This window comes from Gavia stellata, chromosome 31 (assembly GCF_030936135.1).
Source record: "Gavia stellata isolate bGavSte3 chromosome 31, bGavSte3.hap2, whole genome shotgun sequence".
NCBI classification, from domain to species: domain Eukaryota; kingdom Metazoa; phylum Chordata; class Aves; order Gaviiformes; family Gaviidae; genus Gavia; species Gavia stellata.
Genome location: NC_082624.1, coordinates 3,655,429 through 3,679,781, shown reverse-complemented (window position 1 = coordinate 3,679,781; position 24,353 = coordinate 3,655,429).

Here is a 24,353-nt window from a genome sequence, read left to right as displayed (position 1 = left end):
CAGTTTCCCGGTGGCAGGACCTCTGATTACAGATCACTGGAGTTTTATCCTGCTGCTCTAACTGTGACACTGTACTGGACTTGGTAGAAGAAAATGCAATTAAATAGGATCAGCTGCAATTAAGCAGGATCAAAATAGTTCCCCTCCCATTTAAACAAGCAAATTAAGCGCAAATTTTTTGCATGTGCCCATTTATCAGCTGTTTCTATGGTAACACTTGTTTTTCTTAATACTGTGTCTCATTTGTATCGTGGTAACACCCTGGTCCCATTGTCCTGGGTTCGGTGGAAATGTGCATAAGAGAGAGTCCTTTAGTCTAAAGATCCTACTGTCTACTTAGACTTTCACATTGGTTAACTTAAACTGATACAAATTTACAATGGTCACTATTATTTTGGTTGCAGTGGCTTATTCCAGCGTAGGCTAAATATTCTCCTTCCTGGCTTGAACTGAACTGAAACAAATTTGATTGAAGTTGAAGAATCAATGTTTACTCAGCAATTTGCAACCCTTTAACTAAACTAGTTTAAAATCACAACTTCAATAAACCACTTTAACTCCCTTGAGTGCAGTGAGTTTCACTGTCAGAAACTTTGTGGGGTTTTGTATTGAAATGCCTCTTTCGGTGTTAAATTCCAGCAGTTGTAAGACCCTGTTGTTTTTACCTGAATGCAGGTAAAAAATATCTGCCTTTGCAGGGTTACACCATCCTATCTGATCTGCTCATTTCCATAACATTCCAGTTACCATTTTCTGCTTTTTTCTTCCAAACCCTGCATTTGTTGCAGGCTATTGGGGCTATTTTGTGGTGTGCGATGAATGATCTGGAGATGCTGCAGAGCCTTCTCCACCAGGAGCTGTCCCATGGCTGCGTACAGGCTGTGTGTCGTGTCTTTCTGTAAGACAGACTCTCATGGTTGATGTTGTCTAATCACCATGAAGTGAAAACTACCTGTCCCCTGATAAAACAGGATTTTGCATGGAGGAAGGTCTCTGCTGAACTAATATTCTTGTTTCTCTTTCACATGCCAAAGGATTTCAAAGCATCTCTGCAGAACTCTTGTAAAGCTGGGTTGTCATTCCTTGGAAATATGAGTCCTAGTGACTTACCCATCCAGCCCATAAGTCAAAGTAGCAACCACTACCACTAAGAATGACCTTCCCTAAAAATCTCTCAGACTCTTTGAAACACAGGGATACCTGGGTATGTCCTAAGGACACATCTCGTTAATGCTTAAAGGTGTCTAATCTGCTATACACTTCCTGAAGATTAACGGAGGATTGAAGGCCATGTACATTGATGTTTCCTGTTAGCATCCCTCAGTGAAATTAGTATCACAACAAAGATTACACGGATGCTTTCAAATGACAATTAATTATATTCAGAGGCCAGAAATAGCTATGTGCTATTTCTACTGTAGGCTGCCTTTGATCTTCTCTAGTGAACGCACAGAAGTTTGAGGAGTCTCTGACAAGCCACCTGCATCTACAAACTTTTTCTCATGCGAGGGGTTGAGCATCTCCTAGCAAAGTCCAGAGACCAGTTTTGCAGCCTAAGACTGCCTGCATGAGCAAGGATTTGCAGAATCAGGCCCTTCGTGGCCTCTGCTCCCTGCTTAATTTGCTGTTATTTGTTTAGCTCCTGTGCAACAGAGGTTTCCTTAGCAACTGCTGTATCCTTTTACAAGTCATTGTTAATGACACACATTGACGTCGGCTGTGTACGAGGATGCTAAAAAGGATGGCACCCAATAAAAAATAACCTTTGTGATTACCCAGTTTCCTTAAGTAAACACCACTATTATCCATCAGGAACTTGCTAGAGGGACTTCTCTTTTGAACAATAATGTATGTTGCCTTTAGCATTACCAATGGGAGCCTTTTTAAAGCCTGCAAAGGTCAATAGGAAAATCTCTTGTCCTTTTCTCTTTGTGCCTAATGCCAACACTTACTGGCATATGTCTGGCCAGGAGAGAGGCAATTGCTCTCTAGACTGTCTTGCTTCTAAAGACTGACATCCAATTTCCTGCACAGAGAAAATATCACTTTGTTGTTAAGTGATGGGAGGTGGCGGAGATCTGGGCCCCGTTCTCCGCTTTGCTCACACACTTCCCGCCTGACGGTCTGCAAATCAGTCAGGTTCCGATTCCCCAAAACAGGGACACTGGCTGCTCCTTATTACAAAACAAGCAAAACCGGTGGCTCCTTTCTCCTGCAGATTCTCTGCACTGAAGAAGCTGTAGAGAAGAGATCAGGTGCAGAATAAAGCTCCCCAACATGGCAAAAACTGTATGTTTTCTTCACCGGCAGTGTTCCCCCTCCAACTCCATATAACATCTGGTACTGAAGACAGAATGGGACATGATTAACTAATTTTATTACTGAGTTCATTAATGTTTTTCTGAAGATATTGGCCAGAGGCAAAGGAAAAGATAGTTCAGAGCCATTGTCCAACATGGTATTAATAGGAGCTTGTGCATGTAGCCGATTTCTGTTGGAGAAGTGAGTAGAGTAGTCTATGTTGAGTTCATGCTGCCAGTACTAGACTCTTACTGGTACTGGACCGAGCTAGTTTAAAGCTTGCCTGTATCTGTTTTATTCATCTAGAATGTTGACATGCCCTGAAATGGAATTTGGAGGTTTTCCCATGGAAAATTATGACTTTGCATCAAAACCTGATTATTTTCCAGTTTGTGATTATTATTTTTTGACAAAAAGTTGACGCTATTTGTTTGCAGATAAAACTGGATTTGCTGTTTTCTGGTGAAAATATGAAAAAATTGAGGCAAACATGCTTTCCGTGAATGTTTTCAATTTAGCTTGAAAACTCAAGTTTATACAAGAAAACGAGAGAAGAAAGTTTCAAAAGAATTTTCTACCAGTCCCAAAGCCTAGACCTCTCTGGTTTAGCATGTTACATGGGTGGGGTACAGCTTGATTTGAAACTGGATCCAGGTTAGGAGACCAGGATGCGCCTCTCTTTTCACTTTCCCCTCTACATGTAGGGGTGCACATACCTGGGGTTTGATCCAGGCTTATCTCAGTAGGAATTACATCCACAGGCTAGTCACATGCATATCCTCTTTCTTTTCCCTCCAAATTCAACAGAATTTTGGATTCAGTGGGAAGGAGGTTTTAGTTGTTTTCTCAATAAATTCTTGATAAGCTGCACGCTAACACCAGGCTTGGATACATCAGGAAGGTAATGGAGAGACAGTCTCTGACTTATCCCAGCTGAGAATCTCACCAGCATCCCTGGTGATTAATGGCTGAAACCCAGTTCAAAATCAGCAGCATTTGTCTTAATTTCAAGTTCTTGAATACCAAATGATGCTAAAACTGGAGGACAGTGACTGTAACCTCAAAATGAGAACAGCGTTCTTGAACAAAATTTGCTATTGCAATCGGCTTTTATCTTGGGCTGCAATTATTTTCACATAAGTGGTAACCACTAATACTGCAAGGACCAATATTCCCTTCTGCTCAGTGTGTAGGTTTTGCATTGTTAATTATTTTTTTAAAGTGACCAAAAAATTCATAAAGAATAAAATAGATTTTATTGGCTTGGGAAAATGCATGGGCCAAATAATTTCTTATGTTTAGGCAGCTCCTTTCTGCTACCACAGTGCAAAATGCCTAAAGCTGGCGTGACCTGGTACCACACACATGCTGCACACTATCCATCAAGTGAGTACAGGTGAAATGGCCCTGAAACAAGCATTCTTCTGGCTGTACATTCTGATCCATACAAGGAGATTTTGAGGGGCCAGGATGGAAGATAAGTTGGTCTGGGTAAGTTGGTCTACTCTTGAACTGCAGGTAAAGATCCCTTTCAAATATGTCTGAAGAAATGCAGGAAAGCCTAGAATTGAGAGGCAGGAAAAGCCTGTAATGAATCCATTATTTACTTTTCTTTTGTTGTTGTTGTTTCCCCTCTTTTTTGCTTGCCCCACAGCGGAGAGACCTAAGTTCTACTTGCAGTTTTGCTTCATGACGTTGGATATGGCCTTTCACTGCTCTCTGTCTTCGTTTCCCATGTATAAAGGGGGGATATTCATAGAAGCAGAGTCAGAAGGGAACTCCAGGTCAACATCCAGTACCCTCTTCCGAGACCAGAGCAGTTTTGTCCATGTCATTTCCAAAAGCAGTTTTTGTTAGGCCTGTTCGCAGGGACTGCTTGGGCTGGAAATTGCTCTTGAAAAGCAATAAATCCTTTGTAAACTTATGTGAAGTTTAAACTCTTTTGAGAACTTTGTTTCTTTATTGCTAGGATGTTTTTGCTGGTATTTAACCTGAGTCACTCTTGCTGCAGCAGAAGCCTGCCCCTTCTCACTTTGTGCGCTGTGGCCCTGAAGAACAAAGGTCTACAGCAGCAATTTGCTTAAGGACTTTAAATGCAATATCGAACGCTTTGAAAAGTACTTGTAGGAAGCATTATCTAGAGATCCAGGTATTATCATTACTATTCCTATTTTTTCATCAAAAGGCAGCTTTCTATACAAACATTCAAAGGCTACGCAAACAAACAACATGCCTAATCTAAGGGATTTGAGTGCACAGCTCCCAGAACTGGAAAACAAAACCCATTTAGCGTCAAAGCAGGATGTGATTAGAGACCGATGGCATCTCTATGACCACAAACTTAATTGAACCTTTAGTTCTCACTGTGGAGCCAAGCTGCCCATGATGATGAATTCTGATTTCTTCTACCTTACGGTGTAAGTGCAGTGTTTGTGCAGGTAAATTAGTGCCTTGTTGTTAACCTCTGGCAGGAAATACACCGTCAGGCTTATGAACACTAAGCGTGGACAATTTCTACTCCAATTATAAGGCAGCAGTTTTCATGAGTACTAATGACTCTGTACCGTGTGAAGCAATGGAGAGGCAGGTTCTTTTGGAGATAAGTCACTGGTAAAGCTTCTGTGAGCTATTGCTCAGTATGATATGAAAGAGGACTACATGGTCGTGCTCTAAATTCCTAGATGTTCAGATCTCTTACTCATGCATTTAAAAGCAAACACTTTTCATTGTCTAGAAGTTATCAGGAAATAAAAAAATAGGGTGATATTTCAGTCCAAATACATAAATAAGCACATAAAGTCGATATTCAGCTGCTAAGCTTGGTTACTATCTCACGAAAATCCTGCTCATGGCTTTCTAGTCCTGCATTAGCTGCTAGTGACCATATTCTGTAAAACAGAGACAGCAGTGAAAATGTGCCTGGTGAATCTGCCCAAGCTATCTTGACCCTCTCTCACTAAGGGGGAGTTTATGAGACTTGTCTTTGGATTATTAGAGAAGACGTTTAAAAGGATGTATAAAAAGGTTATTAGAAAATTTACTGTTTAGTTGTAATAATAAACATGACTTTAGGGAAGGGGGAGTAGTCATAAAAATGTTTAGCCAAAATAATGATTGACAATGTGTGTGTGCATGGGGGGAAGTAGGGGTAAACATCCATTACAGTATTTGTTATTTGGAGAGATGTTAGCTGGAACAGCTTCAGACTGAAATAACTGAAAAAGCTAGATTCTTTCTAGGCAGGATGTTTATAACAACTCTGGGCCTGACGGTTGTGTTCACTGCCCATTCCTCCGTCTGCGTACACCCATGCTTTGTTTTCTGTCGCCACCACTGCATCACCCTCCTGGTCCCTTACTGCATCATCCCCTTATTCTTTTTCTTCCCCTCTTAATCAGTCTCTACTTAAAAGCCTGCTACTTTCTCAGTGCACACAGCTAGGTGGTCCCCCAACTCCCAGCCACGGCTGTTGGCATGTCCGATAAACCAAGCACTGCAGCCCGGGGCCATTTAGACCTGCCCCCGTACCTTGCGGTCTCTCTCTCCTCCTCTTTCTTTCCTCCTCCCTTTTTGGCTCTCCCACTACTGTATTCATCTTTGATCTCCCTCCACCTCCCCCACTATTTTCTACCCTCTCCAGGTTTTTACTCTCCTCTTGTCCAACTTGTTGCCCATTTGCTCCATGCTGCGGACCCTGCCTGTTTCTGCATCTGCACTCTCCTTCACCTCAGCCCTTTTACCCCTCTGCCTCCCATTTCATGACTGGATATGAAAACACTGGTGCCTGGTATCCAAAACAGATCAATAAGGAGAGACAGAAATCCCACTCAAATAGACTAACCCGAATGGACTTCCCAGCTGGCTGCTGAGAAAGTGCATCTGAGCTGTTGACTCAGCCCCCACCCCCGCCTTGCTCTTTCCTGGGGGCCTGGGAGCCGGCGCAGGGGGGGACGCTGGCCCAGAGCCATGCCAGCAACTTGTTCGAATTAAAGTCTCATGCATTTACTTCGGTTACTCCGCTCCTGGCTCCCGGGGGAAGGGGGAGGATGCACACAAAAAGGCAGCAATGCTTTGCTTTTCTAGCCTTTCTGAATTTTTCTCTTTTTTGTCCCTTTAAACTCTTGTTTTAAAGAAAGGCTTCATGCTGTCATTTGGGACCTGGCAGAGCTCCTGAACAGGGAGGAAGGATGGGAAGAAGACAGCACTGGAAATGAAGAAAAGGGCTCTGATTAAGCAGAGCAGGTCTATGACTCAAAGGGCTCCCGCTCTTTGAAAGGGCAAGCTTTTACAATGTTATCATTATTACAAATGAGGCAAGTGAAGGAAATCACTGGCATGATAAGGACAGGAATGCAAACAGACAGAAGAACACAGGCAGCAGAGAAACCTCACTGCACCACCTCTAGCAAAAGTCCTTGACCCCCTTCTTTGTAGGTCTGTGGTCCCAGAAATTCAGAATATGAACCGTTCCTGTAGTCCACGACTTTTGCCCAGCCTGGCAGAGCCCTCAGCTCCTCCTGCAGATATACCCTAACACTTGACTCCTATAGCTGCCACTACGGGACAAGAGGACCAACCTGGAATGTTTGCTGACCCCCTGACACAAGGGCAAGGGTGAGTGTTTTGCCACTGAGAAATGCCCCAGCAACTTCTTCAGCCCTCTGCTTTGGGACCTTGTGATTCAGGAGCTTAATAAATCTGAGCATGTTAACATGTGATTAAAACAAGCTGCAAGGCTGAAGCGGCAGTGAAGTGGAGATCTGAACAATGCGCTGGTTGATTAATGCTGTGATGAAGTGGGGAGATGGAAGACAATTTTTCTGGCACAGGCCAAGTCGCAACAAGCGGAAGCTGTATGCATTCTTCAGTCCTCAACAGCGGTGAAAGACCGATCAGCAGCACCGTGTTGAAGAAAGCATCTGTAGTTATTTTGGCTATTCTCAGCGGACCTGCAGAGATGCCAGCGCAAATCTTTCTATCTACACGAGTTAATCTCCACTTCAGTTCCACCTGTCTGATGTAAAAGGAAACAGGTTCATACGCACAGAGGTTTTTAGGCGTCTTTTGGCACTGTCTACATCAGGTTAAGTGTATGCTACTAAAGGCTAGATAAAGTTGTTGAAAACTCAAGTGTCTCTATCAGGTTGACTTTTATCCTAAGCATTCTTACAAAAAGCAAATGCGAAGAGCATACCCTAAAACTACAAAGAGCTTCATCCAAGGCAGTTTGCAAGCAGACTAATATTTAGTTCAACAAGCTGACATACCAGAAAGAGTTTGCTTTGAAAAAATGTCACAATTCCTTGAGATAGGTTAGAAATCATAGTCTGAAAATATTGTGCAAAACCCAAGGGTTTTGTATCCTCTAAAACTGTACCTTGAAATTTCTCTTTAGTAGTTAGCAATGTTATTTCATTTACTTTTGTTTAAATGAGTTTTTAATGTATTTTTAAGGAAGTGTATTATCCTTATTCTAAATGTCTGTAATTGGTTTGCAGAAAAATGCTTGAGATTTCTCATCAGTTATGCATATAATTACCGGTCTTAGAGAAAATTGAGAGTTTAGTTCCTTTGTAAGACAGTAACATGCAAAAGGGGAAAAAAATAAGGGAAAGCAGAAATCATTTGGAATTAATTAGAGTCTGGCACAATGCAAAATATTCCATAAAATTAACCTGGGAACTGAAAACAGCAACTACTGATCTGCAATGTTACTGAACCTGAAAATCTAGTTTGCTCACGAACCACTGTAAAATTCCACTGTCTTCATCATCAAATGTTATTTACATGGAAAAAAAGGATATTACAGTGGCTTGGTCATCCAGCTCCATGTCAGAAGTTCTAGGCTCTGGCTCTTTAGTCAGTTCCAGTTACTTCTCCCCTCTGTTCCCCAGCATCCCTCTACAATAAATTACGTCAACTGCAGTATTTGTTTGAACTTCCATACGAAACCTGAAATGCCTTTCTGCAGTGCAACAGCTAACTTGACTTCACCCAGTTTGTCCCTCGAGATGCTGTGCTACACCTCAGACTCTCTCAGTGCTGAGTTTAACCCAAACCATTTATTACAACATATTTTAAGACGCCTGATAGTGTTCATCAAAAGTGTAAGGAAAGAAATGTCCAGTGACTAAGAAACTGCACTCAGCCAGAGAAGCATAAGGTAACTGTGTCCCTAATAGAAGCATTTCACTTCAGAGCCTAAGTTTAGTTATTAACATGGAACTTGAGCATCATTATTAAAGGACTCTGCTGAGGTATGGTTGGCTGAATATTGGATGTAGGAGAAGATTTAAATCAGTTTGGTACATAGCACCCACAAGGAGTTGAGATCCTGGCTATCCTTCCAAATATTGCCCTTGGGGCTTTTTTCTTTTTTATGTTTTTGATTTTATGTTTGTAGAGTATTTGACGAATATCTTTCTGACACTTTCAGTATTTCATTTCAACTTGCTGGCATAAGTACTACTGTGAGCTGCATCAGTGAGCTATTAATTTCTGGGAATCACAGAAAGTTTTACATCACAGACACTTCTTACTTCACTGTTGCTTTTCTGACCTTCTGAGCAGCTTTCCATTGAAAGGAACAAGAGAGGGCTTTCAAGCAAAAACATTGCTTAACGCCCTCTCATTATCTTTCTGAAGATAATAGCCATTGGTAGAAGGACTAATACTCAGAACTTCCTATATTTAACAGCTTAACACAGCCTGAATGTGTCCAAAAGCTTACTGTATCTACAAGAAGGTGGTATTAAAACCAGTTCCCATGAAACTCCACTAAAAGGGAGGTTTGCCACCTCTGCTGAGGATCTGCAAGAGGACCCACACTGAGGTCCAACCCAACCTAAAATGTCATATAGGCATTTCAGCCCTCTATTTATTTGTGAGAGTTAATTAACTGTGTGTTACAGTATTTAATCAGGATTCAGGCACAGACATTTTACTGGGTGTTTGGTCCAACCCAACCTAAAATGTCATATAGGCATTTCAGCCCTCTATTTATTTGTGAGAGTTAATTAACTGTGTGTTACAGTATTTAATCAGGATTCAGGCACAGACATTTTACTGGGTGTTTGCCTAGTGCTGTCCCACTGCAGTACTGGGCCTTGTTAGCATCACTGCAATAAAACTAAATAATTAGTAAAGCCTGTAATAATGGAAAAGCATCATTCAAAACAGCCTCTAAACAAGACAGTGGTTGAATAATTTAGACTCTCCAGTCGTCTAACATATACCACAGAGTCTGGTGACTGGAGCCAGATTTATTAGTCTTCGAATGACAGTCCATAAGTGAACACGGTTAAAAAGCAAGAAATCATTGCGATAATCACTGCAGCTTAGGGAAGATGACCTATGAATCACTTTGTAGGAAGTCCGTACTGGTTCCCTAATAAAAATGTACATTGAAGCAGCTAAACAGAAGGTTGGTTGTCCAGGCTGGTTTGATTCCAAGGGTTTCATAACAAATCCAAGCCTGAGGTTCCCCTGTTACATGTTAACATGAATGATAGCTTTGACGGTAAGTACGGAGTGAGGAAATGAAGCAGGTCTAATGCTGGGTGGCAGCATGCCTTCCATGGAACACTTTGCAATGGTCTGTGCAGACAGCAGTTCGAAAGTGTGGTTAGAGTCCTGCGGTTTTTAGTCAGGCAACATTCAACAATGGTGCTGCCATTAATAATATTTGGTCGTCTTCTTTCCAACAGGCCGATAAAACCTGACTACTTCTGCATCCCTCACATTCTGTCCCCACTCAAATTTTGTTGCTCTCCAAGCCCATAACCTGAGTTGACCGAAAACCCATTTGAGACTCCAAATTTCTACTTTATAGAGGTATATGCGCCCATTTCCTCTGATCTTCTGTTTTAAAGCATTGGGTTGAGACTTGGGGGATCTGGGTTGTCACCCTAGCTATACACGATTTTTGGCAAGCCACTTCCTCATCCTCTGCCTGTTTTTCTATTCGTGGAAAGGAACTAATAATTCTTCCTTTGTCAAACTGTTTCCCTGGCCTATTTAGGCTCCTTGGAGAAGAGTCAGGCTCTCGCAAATTGTTTATGCAGTGCCTAGCGCGAGGGAGCCAAGATCTTGACTGAGACCTATAGAACGTACCATAAATATATACAACAAGCTTACTTCAACTATATGATACATCTGCTCTTCAAGGACTTAGCCTTCATCTTCAGTGCAAGTTTTATTCCGGTAACCACAAGCATGAACAAACGTACGCAAATAAACTTGTTATTTCCAATGAAATTTGACATCCTCAAACATCCTACGGCCATCATATGCATTTTACTGAAAGACAGCTGCTATTTGTTCAGCTTCTTTTCCTCATCCTTGAGAAAAAGGCATATTGACCTAATCCACGGGTTATGAAAAAAATGCTCCCATCAGTTCATAAGTTTACAGAAAAGAAAAGAAAGAAAAAGTGAGCTTTTGTCTAACCAACATTTGAGCTATGTGGCAGCTACAGTATATGAAAATGCAGACAACAGGCAGATATATTTATAGGAACAAATATACCTCAAGTTAAAAAAGTGTACTTTTATGTTTGACTGTGAAGACAGAGATATACACCTACACGTACAGAAATAGAGAAATAGAGACAAAGACATAAGGATATGCATATGTTTGTGGTTATATCTATCTGTCACGGTTATATACCTGTGAGTATTTTTATAAGAAATTTGCAGCCCCCCCTCCAAGCTTAAAGGTACACACATGGTAGGAAGTGGATCATTTTTTTGTTTGGGAAGGGGGGGTTAAACATGAAAGGACGTGTTTCCTTGCATGTTCCTCATGCCACATGAGCGGCCAACAATGACAGTCAACAACATGTCCAAGTTGTTATTTGAGATATTTTCTAAACCACAAAATAAGTGGATTACTAACCAAAAAATCACAAATCCTGCCAAAGCACATTTTTAAAAAACACAAAATGAAGAAAAAATCAAATAGATTTAACCCATGGAAAAAAAAAAAGGGAAAAAAGGAAAGAGAATACAGTAAGTCTAGAGCAAAAGAGAGAGAGGCTAATCTGGTGGGTAAACTAAGGTGTCAGGAAGAATAATTTTTCTTTCCTGCTCTGCCAGAGAATTCACAAACTGAGTCAACTAAACTCTCCAGTGCTTCCTCTTTACCATCTCTGAAACAGGGACAGGAGAACTTTGCAACCTCACATCACAGCATTGCTTTAGGTCTTAATTTGCTTTAAGCAAGTTGAGCCTCACAATCTAGATAGCAAACTCTTCGACCACTCTGTGCTTGAGCAACGCCCAGGAAGGTAAGGATATAGATGTATTCTTGGTTGTAATTAGCAAGGTTAAGGAAAGAGGGGTAACAGTTATTCCGGGTTACATAACAGTACTAGTATTAAAGAAGTGCTGGCTGGATTCTCAGCTGGTAGAAGTGGGTGCTGTGTTGCTGCCAATAGAGATGTGCTGGTTTGTACCAAAAGCAGTCCTTTCCTTCATGAGCAGTAGTGTTGATCTTAAAGCTATTTTCAGTGTAAGAGCTAACCAGTGCAAGTGAATCAGAGTACAGCTGGTTGTATTATAATAGCTATTGGGAAATATTTTATATCCAGGTTATGGTTCATTGCCTATACTTTAAAGAATTGTGATTAGCTTGGCCTCCAAAGTTTCTTCATGTTAATTCCTAACATAGTTTGTTATTACTTTAACCGTGAAATATAAAATATGGCCATATGTGTTGTTCAGTAAAATTCTTCAGTGAATACTTCATGCCATGTGCCCCTCCATCAATTGGGTTCAGTTGGGATGTCAGTCAGAAGTGCTAACTCACAGTAACTCCAATGGGATAACACAGACGCTCACACAATGTTACTCTCGCCTCGGTTTTCTATGACTTCCATGCTGTGATGCAGATTTGATCATCTAAAAGGCCGTTTCTCGTCTCTGACATCTATGATCCTCTGACATTTAAACAAAAGGCAATCATCCCACGGCTTCAGTTATGAAGAACTGGAACCTTGCCATTCACAATATTACCCTCATCTTTCCACTGACGTGGTAAAGACTGCCTGCGTGCTTCAAAGGAGTGTCTAAGCAGGATTAATCCATAGTGCTGATCAGTAAAAACTGAGCTATAGCTTCAGTCAAAGGCTAACACAGGAACAGCATAGTTGCCTAATCTACAGCTTGCAGTTGATAATCATTAGAGCTGATTGCAGACTGTTGGAAATAGTTTGTTAAAAATCGATAGTCTTAATGGGAAGTGGTCAGCTAGGAGCAATATCCCATTGCTAAATAAGTCCAGAAGAGCAAGTTATCACTTACATCAAAGTGCATTTAAATATCATATGCAAGAGCTCCACTGGCGGGGTGGGCTGAGTGTAAAAATAACTGCCAGATTAGGGCATTAAAACTCACCTATAGAAAGAGAAGATACAGACCTTCCAAAATTACTTGAGTAAAGTAATGAGCAAATCATTCAGCGCTCAACTTTTTGTCTCACCTTTGGAAGAGGAAAGAACTTCTACACCTCTAAAACTCTCCTAGGACCAAACAATTGTCTTCTGCTTTTGCCATTACCAGCAATACTGCCCTAGGGCTCAGTAAGTTCCCAGAATGCCTGTGCCACCAGTGTTACAGAGGATGAGACGGTGGAGATAGACTCCCTAGTTCCAATTCCTCATGCAATGACTGGTGATTCACGTGCAGATTATCCAGCTATGAGCCAAGCCTGTTCGTGGTGCTTAGAGACATGCTTTAGTGGTGGTCTTGACAGTGATAGGTTAACAATTGGACTAGATGATCTTAAAGGTCTTTTCCAACTTAAACAATTCTATGATTCTGTAACTGCTCTCTCTCCCTGGAGTACTCCCCTTCCTTATCCCAAGAGATCTGCTATGCCAGCGATTACTTCTGTTCTGAATTTTACTTTGTCAAAAAGGAGAACAAAAGATGTAGTGGGTCACTTACATAAAGGAAGGAATATATTGTCATCATTAAACAATCAAGAATAGCGAAAAAGGTCATAAAAACATACATAAGGCCAACATTTCAGCTAGTGGAAGTAACAGAGCTCCACTGGTGACACTGGTTCATAAACTTTAACGGCATGATGCGGTTATACACCATTTGAAGCTGTGGACTGCAATTTGCAGATGAACAATTTGTGAATAGAAAAAAAAAGGAAAACAAATCCCAAAGTCCGGCCAAACCTAGCGGATACATTACTTTCAGTACACGGTTTTCTCTGATTTATTCCCCAGCCTCTAGTTGATGAAATACTCCTTTTCAATACGTTCTTATTTTCCTCTTTATTGCACAACTGTTTCAAAGTATTGCAAAGCTCCAAGGACTGCTGGGGCTACTGGCTATATTTATTTATTAAACTGTTCCCCGAGTCCTACGTTATTAAACTGACAACTGCAGATAGCACAGACCAAATGCCATTCATTTCAGCTGGCTGCTCCGTGGCCTACAGGGAGGTCCTACAGAACCACCGTATGGATTGCAAAAGGCAAATGTCCGGTGTTTTACTGGCACATCAGCCAGCGTGAAGACATCAACGGCCCCTCTTCTCTACCCTCCTCTTTCCCCATGGGATTCCTTGGGCTCAGCACTGGAGCAAACAGCAAAGGGTGCCATCCATGTCCTCACTGCTGGTTTTCGAGGCTTGGCATACCTGTTCACTGAAAGCCAAATCTCGAGGCATTTAGGCTTACAAACCCTTCCCACTCCCTTCCTCCACCCCCTCTGCTAAGGGTTTTCCATATGTAACAGCTAAGATATGAAGGAGGGAGGAATTGAGAAGTTGGCTCTGGATGCACGGAGAATTCTTGTCTCCAGGACTGTCAGCAGTAACTTGCACTCATTATTATTTTGATGTTGGATATTTTTCCAAGCCAAATTGCTGCTTTCAAAGCTGACTAAAAGTTCTTCCCTGGGATGAATTTGTCCCCATTTATTTATTGCATAACCAGCCCTCGAAAAAAAATCAGAAAGGTTGAGTGTGAGGCAGGCTTGTGCCGCTTACACGCATGGGATATTCCCTTTATATTAGTCACTGAACAGATGTGTCTTGTCATATGATGCATGAAGTAGCATTGGAAAGAAAAAGAAAATTAACTCGTCCCTCTGAATTGGAGAAGTTCCATGAGAATTTGCTCACCCAGGCATCAGATCTACCTATTTATCATTAAAAACACAGAAGCAGAAAAGAAATAACCAATGACCCTATTAAAATGTATCTGTTCCTTCCAAGCAAGACATCAGTTGGATATCATTTGGAAATCTTTGGAAAGAAGGCTAAAGCCTTTATTTTCCCAAAGAAGTTCTTGCGATGGTAGTTATTTCAGTTTCCTTTTTCAGTCTTGGAAATTATTTTGGGAGGTGGCAAGTTAAATTTAGGTGTTTCTTCCCCTGGGTGGTGATGACATGCAGGAAAGTTGTAAAAGAGGTAGAAGGAGTAACCAGAGCACTGCAGTTTTACAGCGCTTAACCTGCTATCATCTAGTTTAGTAGGAGTGATAGAAGCATCAAACCCCCATATTTTGTAGAACTGATGAAACTTGTACATTGCAAAAGCCATTTGTTGCTAGATGTTCAAGTTATGTCTTAACGTTACCTTTCAGACTGTGCATGACGCATTTTGCCCTGGTGTTTCAGTTCATGATGCGGGATCCCTCTAACCTTCTTCGGGCTGAACATTCAGAGAGATGGTTGTGAATCCTGGCAGAAATGAAAATGAGAAACAGTTCCTAGTTAGTCTAGTGAAGTTGTTTAAATCCATAATGCAAACCAAGACAAAGACTGTCTTTATTTGCAAACAATACCGTTGAATGGAAACAGTAGGGTATTTCCCTGATAGAAGACAAGTGTTTGTGCTACTATTAAAAGCTGAAGACTTGAAAAACTAATTCCATTTCCACTGACGGAGAAACACAGGAGCGGTAATAAATACAATACAGGTCTAAACAGGTCTACAGAGTGCTGGTTATGATACCAGTGCCTACAGAATTGGTGGGAGCCATACTTTTATTTCATGTGTAAAAATACAAGAGTGCCCTGTGTTTGAGAGCAGCAATAAGCACACGTGGCAAGTTACTTTACAGTAATCTAGCTGGGGCTCAGATCCAGCCCTGACTCACCCAGTGAGTGCTTTTCATTGCAAGTGGAAGAAACTTTGCAGGCCCAACCAATTTTTCAGATGCAATTTCACTAGAAAAAATGAAGGGAGCACCACATTGTACAAAAGGAGTTTGGTGTTGAATCTGCAGGTCACAATATCCTTAAGATTCTGGAGAAATCTTCTCCCCATGTCTCACATGTGCCTCCTCATAAACTCAGTGGTCTTTGTCATTAAGCCACTACAACTGCATCCTGTCTAAAAACGTGCAATATTTCCTTTTACATGTCTTTTGTTGGAGGTTTGTCAGTTATTTTCTTCTCCCCAATGAAACAAGAATGTCCTGCTTGCTAGGCAGCATCCTTTCCTTTCTCAGAATTCAGGCTATAACAGATTTCCATTTAAAAATTAGAGATTCATATAGCAGTCTGGCTGGGACAGCATGCATTTACCTTGTCTCCTTTAGGTTAAAAACTTCGGAAATTTGGCTTTCAGCACATATGGGAACATAATGGGAAACATTTTTATTACGTCTCTCCTCTGGTTTCAAATCTTCTCTTAATTTAACTTCCTTGCCTGAAAAATGCAGTTTTTGAATTGTCTCTTTTCAGTTTTTCAAACTGAACATAAATTTCCTTTTTTCCAGAAATTGAATAATTTACTTGAGAAATATTAGTTTCCACTAAACCAAATTTGTAAAACTTTTACTATTAGATCAAAGCAGGATATTTCAAAATGCTTGAAACATAGTGTTTCAAGTGCCTTGATGCACATTTTTTAATCTCACTGGTTTTTCACTTTTTTCCTTTCAAATGATCAATTTATGAGCTGCTGCTTTTTTGTCCCAGAGAAGAAAGTAAGTAGTGAAATCATGAAGGAATGGGAAAACTGTGACCTACCAGTTAGAGGTCATTTATTGAGGGGTAGCCCTTTCTTTCTACACCCCAATATTTCTCCCTCCCTCATCAGAGCAAAAGCGAATCCTTTAAAACCTGCTACACTTCTGGAAAGTGTGTGAGGTGCAGTTCTAAACCTGCTCACTGGAGACATTGCTGTAGATCAGAGTTAGCTTTTGCCACTGTCTGAAATCCTTAAATAAGCTGCTGCAGACCCCGGCTCCCTGGAAGCATGGTGCTGGGGCCCATCTGGCCTTCATAGTTTGAGATTAAAATGGGTTGGAACAGTTTTCCAAGGCAAAGTCTTTTAAATGACATGAGCAAAAAATGACCAATCCATTCTGGGTGGCACTGGATGGAAGAATAAAGATTCTGGCAAAATGTCCTTTTAATGCTTAGGGACATGGTTTAGTGGTGGACTTAGCAGTGTTAGGTTTACAGTTGGACTTGATGATCTTAAAGGTCTTTTCCGACCTAAACCATTCTATGATTCTATGACAGCCACTGACAGCCGTTTACAGCCCTAGCTGTGTATGCATGTGAGCTGATATTTTTGTAAGCTGGAAGTGCTTTGGAACTGAAAGGATTTATCAGAAATGGAAGACAGACCTGAGCCCAGTCTATTAGTTTGTCCTGTCCTATCCTACCCTGAAGCATGCAGCTGACAAGAGAAAATGGCCTCAAGTTGCACCAGGGGAGGTTTAGGCTGGATATTAGGAAAAATTTCTTTCCTGAGAGAGTGGTGAAGCACTGGAAGAGGCTGCCCAGGGAGGTGGTGGAGTCACCATCCCTGGAGGTGTTCAAGGAACGTGTAGATATGGCACTGCGGGACATGGTTTAGTGGGCATGGTGGGGTTGGGGTGGTGGTTGGACTTGATGATCTTACCGGGCTTTTCCAACCTTAACGATTCTGTGATTCTGTGAAACTTGGGTGGTGGGGGAAGCAGGATTTCAGGTCCCAAAGCTGTTTCTGAATTTCTTTGCTAGGAATTGCGCTCTGATCTTGCTTATCCTAATCAGAAACAGGACTGACTTAACCAGGATCACTACCATGGATCCAGGTGGAATCAGAATTGAGCACCTTTATCCTATGTATGCTGAAACATGAGGCAAGCTCCCATTAGCCTTGGTGGAAACAAGAAGGGAGACGTAGTTTTCACCCTTGTGTCATTGGTTCTGTGTGCTTTGTTCTTCCCTACCTCCTCCAACACAACACTATTAAAGCCAGGCTAAGTGCAAGATGTCGGTCATATCACGTATAATTCTAGATTTATGAAAGCTTATCTATTTATTCCAAACAAGCTCTTCAGTCAGGATAATTAGTCAGAGCATCCATCCCCTTATCAGCTGAAGGTGAAAATATACCTTTAGTAGTTTTTAACTCAATAACCCCAAAATCTTAGATGAGCTTCAGCGGACCAGCTTTTCTGCTGGCATAAGTCACCCTCACATCATCAGCTCCTATGGGGAGAATTTGTTCCAGATTCCCTTAATTACCTTCTTCTGCCTTCTTGCTTGTCCAGTAATGATGCTCCAATCACGACTGTCTGGTGCAGTAGCATGACAGACCCGTGGCTGTTCTGTATCACTGGAGACATTACACTTCATCCTGTGCACAGAATACAGATAATGCACTGGTCTTATTTCTTATTTTAGGGTGGATGGTTGGTGTAATTTAAGAACAGATTCATACACAAGACATTAAAACCCACTGCAGATAACCGGATGCTGCTGTTGATAATTGCCAGGTGTATAAGAACAGCAGAACCACAGAGTTGCCTGGAGCAAGAAACACTAATTAGTTACTTGTGTGGGAGACTGTACGCTCGCAAGAGCTGCAGAGGTGTAAGCTGGCATGCATAAAGCAACAAATCCCATAGAAATGGACCTCACAGCACAGTGAAATAGAGATTATTCAGTTTTCAGAGGCAACACAAACCCCCTCCAGTTCTGGGAACAGTCTCACCACTGTCCCTCAAGGGGAGATATCAAAACACACAGACTAATTCTTCTCCTTGAACTCTCAAGGACAGCTAGCTCAGCAAAATGATGGACTTTACTAGGTGATGGTAGCCAACAGGCCAAAGCTCGAAGGCTGCCTGTGTCTGTAAATGCAGCCACAAGAAGAATTTCTCAATGGAAAGACACTCATGGGAATGAGCTGTACTAACGAGTCTGCAACTGATTAACTGTGTGACTCCATTTCACCATACTTCTTCCTCTCCCATGTTATACCTAGCTCGCTAACCAGAATGCTCCCTCTATTATCTAGTTACATAATGTCTTCTGTGATAGGGGTTTTATTTTTCCTGGGAACCCTAGGAGATATTTATAAACAATAATAAAGTGGAAGAAATGTGTCTTGAATAGCTTGGTGTTTTGTCACATGCAAATTCCTAAATAATGTGGTGGTAAATAATTATGTATATATTTGTTTACATACACTGTCTTCAAAGCAATTCACAATTGACTTAGCTAAACTTTCCAGCAACTGATTTATACTCACTGGCTTTTCTTAAATTTTTTTTGGGAAATCTCAATCTATTTTTTGTGGTTATGTGTGCATTTAAGCTCTTTTCTTTCACTGGCACTAATTAGTCCCCCGGTCATTAGTCCTAGATGAGACACAGAATAAAAAAAATTAAGACTGAGGACTTGATTTAACATTATGATATTCCAAATTTGTGGTGTAAGGCATCTTGCTGCCCTTTGGGTTTCTACCATGTTGTGCAGCTCAGAAATGGATATCAACAGTCCTTATGTCCTCAGCGACTGGTTGGTGCAGGGAATCCTTGGAAAGCAAGTTCAGCATTCAGGCTGCATCGCAGCCAACAGAGCAACGTATGGATGAATCAGAATCTAATTTTTCAAGCCTAAGGGTCACGCCTTGAGCGTGCTATTAGGCCATGACAGTAAACCATTCCCCTTATTCTTTGTATGAGCAGATAGCTCTGGTCATGTAGCTACACCCATCAACATTTACCACAAGAGTTTCCTTAATCTCCTGCTTCATTTCTGTGACTCTCTAACCCATCATTTAAAAGGACTGTTCAAATTTCCCAGCGTTGCCCTATAGCTAAACTGATCAGGTATAGGATAATCTTGGACTAGACTTGTATCTCTAGCCCAAGCTGGTGCAAAACAATTCACTACCGGGAAAAAGATGGAGAGCAGCCTGGTCCCTTCCCAGCACAGACAGCTTGGCCGGGGAGGGCAGCAAAACACTGCAAGCCTGGCAGGACTCTGCATCATTAATTCCCGAGGAGCATACTTTAGAGCAGCTCTGAGGCTATTTTAATTATACACACAGAACCCCTGAGAATTAACAAAGGTTCTGTTGGCAATGAGGTGACATTGGGCTGAGTTAAACCCATACAGTTTGGTTCTGGACTATATTCCTTTTAAACATAAAGGTTACAAAACATAACAATCACAGAAGCCTCTTTTCCTCCCATCCCCACTTCTGGTATGAATAATTGTGTGGCAAGATAAGTGGGCGAAGTATTACAAGATGACGTTTCTGTCGACCGTGATTATAAACAACAACAGAAAAGAAATGTAAGACCTCTTGGTTAATTTTTCCCATTATAAAACCACTTGGTATTTCAAATGAATCTGCCAGGGAAACGCTTGTTTTAAAGTTCCACTGGTGTAGCTACAAATCATCTCATTTGTAAATGTTGGTTGGTGGTGGTGGGAAGGGGACGCAGAGGAGGGAGAGAAGATCTTGTTTACTTTATGTGCTGCACATCCAGCCTGGCCAAGGGCTCTAGTGCAGTGGTTTTTCTTGCTGACACACTGGCCCCTTACATCAGCTGTGAGATGCACACTGGAGCAGGGTCCCAGCGGGGGGGAGAGGATGCAGTCTCCAGGCTGTATTACGACTGCGATTCTCAAGCACTGGTATGTACAAGTCGGCAATGGTATCTGTGTGAATTTGCCGTTCCCTGCTGCTGCTGTTTAAGAGAGGAAAACACGCATTAGCCTTAATAACACTCTGGGAATATTTAATCCCAAGAGAGGTGAAGGGATCGGACCATGTATTTATTTGTTTTAGGCTTTTATAAAATGCCTATGGTAAAAAACATCTGGATTGTTGAATAGAGAGAGACAGACACAGCCTGTAATGGGCTTGAGATACCAGCCATTCTCATAACCCGCAGAGAAACGCGCAAATGAAAATCTGATCCACAAACAACAATTAACAAAGGACATAGGTTAAAATGACCTAGAATTGGCTGATCTGCTTGGGAAGACACATGCCTAGTGCTCCATTACACTGACTATACTTTTTAATATGCTGGGGCATATGGAGTCTCTAAAATGGACATTGATTTTCTCATCCTGTATCCAGAAGCAAAAATATAAAAGAGGTTTGGCAGGATTCAGATAACTCCTTGTAACCCCAACACTTTAGCTGAACAATTCCTGGGTCTGCAATGTCAAAGAGAGCTAACAGCTGTTTTGATGCGGTCAAGATTAAATTCTCCATGTATTGAATTCAAACCTGCAATGAGGTGTTTAAGGACACAGAAGAGGATGTTCTGCTTGGGAATGCAGGAACTTGAAGTCTGCCAGAAATATGCTGCCATTTATCTGCATTAGAGGTCCTGATTCAAAATGAAGCTTTTCCAAGCTCCATGTTTAAGCAGCAGTTAGGCTAAGATGTTCATCCCAGACAACACGACGTTTTCTTTTCCCTTCTCCTTTTGATAATGTATTCTGCATCAAGAAGGACTGGGGAATTTAACCAATGCCTTCCTGGCTAATACTACGCTCTAATTACTGGGCAATGGGAAAAGTCAGAGAGACCTTGAGGTTTCAGACTCAGACCAGACTCCGAAATTGGACAAGTATTAAAACCAAACCAGTTATGTAAATGGTCCAGGACTCAGTCATTAACTACCCCTAGATCGGACTATGCTTTATGGGTGCAATTATTATCTTTGTGGAGGGCCAACAGAGGAATCACAAACGATTGAAACCACATCTAACTCCTAACATACAGGGTCACACACAGCTCTTCTCTGCCCTTCATTTGCAGAAGGGATGAGTGAAGGGCAGAAGCAGTCTAACTGTAAGTTTCAGAGGAGTAAATAGGTTCTGCAGGCTTGAAACCCTGGGAGCTTTCCGCTGGGGTGTCTGGTTTTCATATTCAGGCTTGCTGGGATTGCATGCCTATAGCTCATTAGATACCTTGTGGATCAAGTTAAAAAGCATATTGTTTTCAGAGCAAACTATAAAATTAGTGATGTTGTATAAAAGGAAATAACTCAAATTGGACCTCTGTCCTTGACGTCCTATCTGTAAAGGTTTGCCTTTTGCAAACCTGAAGCAAGTACTGAGAAGGGAGGGAAGTCCCTTTAATCCTCAGTCCAGGCAACCAGACAAATTAAAAATGGCAAATCACCCGACAGCTTTGTTTTAAGGATTTTAATCTTCAGTCACTGCCTGGTCCTTTAATCAATGGCATTTTGAAGTAATGAATTCTATAGGATTAAAAAATTTACTCTTACATTTTGTTCCCTTTGGACTGAACACGCTTGTAACTGAAGTACTCGCACATGGTCCCTTACCATAAACCGCAAAAACACACAGAAGAGGCCCTGTTCGACAGAAAATCTGACTCTTGCTTATGACAGAGAAGCTCTGGACCTCGAAGGTACCTCAGTATGCCAGACGACCAGTCACGGTCATCCTGGGTGACCTAAAGTACACTACTGTGTCCTGTCTCAACATGCTTAGCAGTGTTTGCAGGATAAATACCTCCAAGCAATAGAGAAGGGTTCACCTATAATTCAGATTATTATTCAGACACTAGATGGGAAAGCATGCATACAAGACCGTATGCCCAAAGGATACCTGTAAGTTTTTATATGCTTCTGCTGTAACAGGATCCACTGATTTGCTTTAGATACAGCAATACGTACACAGCCTCAAGCATAAAACGGCTCTACAGGAGGTTCACGGCATGACACATATCAAAGGACAGGAGTTTTCAGAGGCAGAGCATGGCCATTTTTTGAAAATGGAGTGATTCAAGGTGGATGCTTTAGCCCGACATTGGATAATCTCTCACATTTTAGCAAAAATTTTTCAGTCACAGTTAATCCATAGTGACTGCAAAGATCATCAGCTGACAAACGACACACTAAGGATATACCTTTGTTGCTACACATCAAGAAGACTCAATGCAAGAGGGTGACTGATGGGTTATACAGGTTAGAAGTTTGAATATTCATCTCAGATGCAAACAGTGTAGGTTCAAGTTTCTTGTGTATTTCAGGCAAAAGAGGGATGTGGGTTTTCTACATCCCAGGTGATCTAGTCCCTGAGCTATTTTTTATTTTGGAATCCCTCTCAGTTTTTTCCATTAAATACTTCAAAAGATCTCAGTTTCATCCTGTTGCGAAACAGAAAAGGTTTGAAATCTTAAAAAATTTTGCAGAACAGGAAAGCTATTTCCTCCCCAGCTCTATTTCTAGATGTGCCCTGTGTATCCAGATATAAATCTGGAAGGGGGATCTCAGCACAACAGCTCTAAGTCTGGTTATATTCAGACAAGTGGCACTGTTAAGGGCCATTCATATTTACTCTTTTTCAGTAATTCCAGATCTCCTTGGTTTAGTTTACAAATCAGATAGCAATTTCATCACATCCTCCCCGTCAGAGCAAGCATTGCCCAAGCAGAACTGCCGTCTTTCCATCTCTACTGTTACTGAATGAGAGTGTTTGATGATCAAAACTTTGCTGACGTTGTTTGTCAGAGAGGCATGAACTAGAACAGCCTTGAGGGGTTCTCTTTCAAGTGAAGTTGGCTTTGCAGGGCTGGTGGGAGTGAAAGCTTCTTTTGAGAAGGAAGGCCTTGACCTTGCAAATACAGAAGCATGCAAGTAGCTCTTCTCCTAGAGCCAGCCAGACAGCTGTTGGGCTGAGACCACTGTCCATCAGACCGAGCACCAGTGCACAATTGTTTCCTTGTGTTTTTCTGTCTGCTTGTATCCATCTGCCATCCATTGTTGTAGCTAAACTTCCTGGCATGAGGACCACTGCCTTGATTTATGTTCATAAAAGTATATAGGAAATTGAATTCATACTCTGCAGTGAGGCCTTGCAAAGGCAGCCACTGTAAAAAACAAACACCAACGCAGTGGACATCCTATAGAAATTCACAGTACTACTCACATAAGTAAAGTTCCTGATGCGCCTTGAGTGTCTGGGAGCGGGAACTGAACCATCAAGGTGCAACAGAGAGCAGGTGGTGTCTCTTGAGAAGGTGCCTTTTTTGTGTCAATGCTTCCTGTTAGACTCACGCCTACTGTTCACAGACTTTCAAAGTTGATGGTCCAGCTCACTTGCTTTCCATTTAGAGCTAGAGAGTATGCATTCTGTTGCTCTAATGCCACCGGGAGGAACTGGGAAATAAATACTTGTCTATGTATAGTAGATAAGATGTAGTAGGAAAGATGTAGGACAGATCAACAACCCGATTTCTTGGAAAGGTTTACCAGCTCTCAAAAGTATACAGATAGCCCCAAACTAAAGGAGGAAATGGTCTTACTGATTTTTTTCTCCTATTTTGGCACAGCCTCAGTATTATTTCTCTAGCACTTTAGGAAAGGTGCATTAAGACCTAAAGCCTGAATGCCCTTCTTCAGATTGAACCGCCTGGGTACAGCACTTCTGCTCTGTCTTTTGGCTGAGTTAGTAACGCACACCTTTGTGAGCTCTGTTGGTGAGTAGCATTATGATGGGCTCCGATTCACTCTACACGCTTGAGTTGGGACATTGTACTTTAAAATCAGTAGAACAGTAAAAATTCTACCCATTGAACTCAGTTAAAACAAAGAGCCTACCAGTTCATCAGAAAGCTGAATTTTTTCAGAAAAGGAGGGAAAAAAGAGACAGAGACAACACATCTACTTCAGCATTTAGTTCTGATCCTGCAAGACGTACACATGCTTTGAATTAATCCTAGTAAATAGAAGGCACGACTCACTTAGCAAAGGTAAGCACATGGAGAAACATCTCCAGTTCTACAGGAGGCCACGTCCTCCC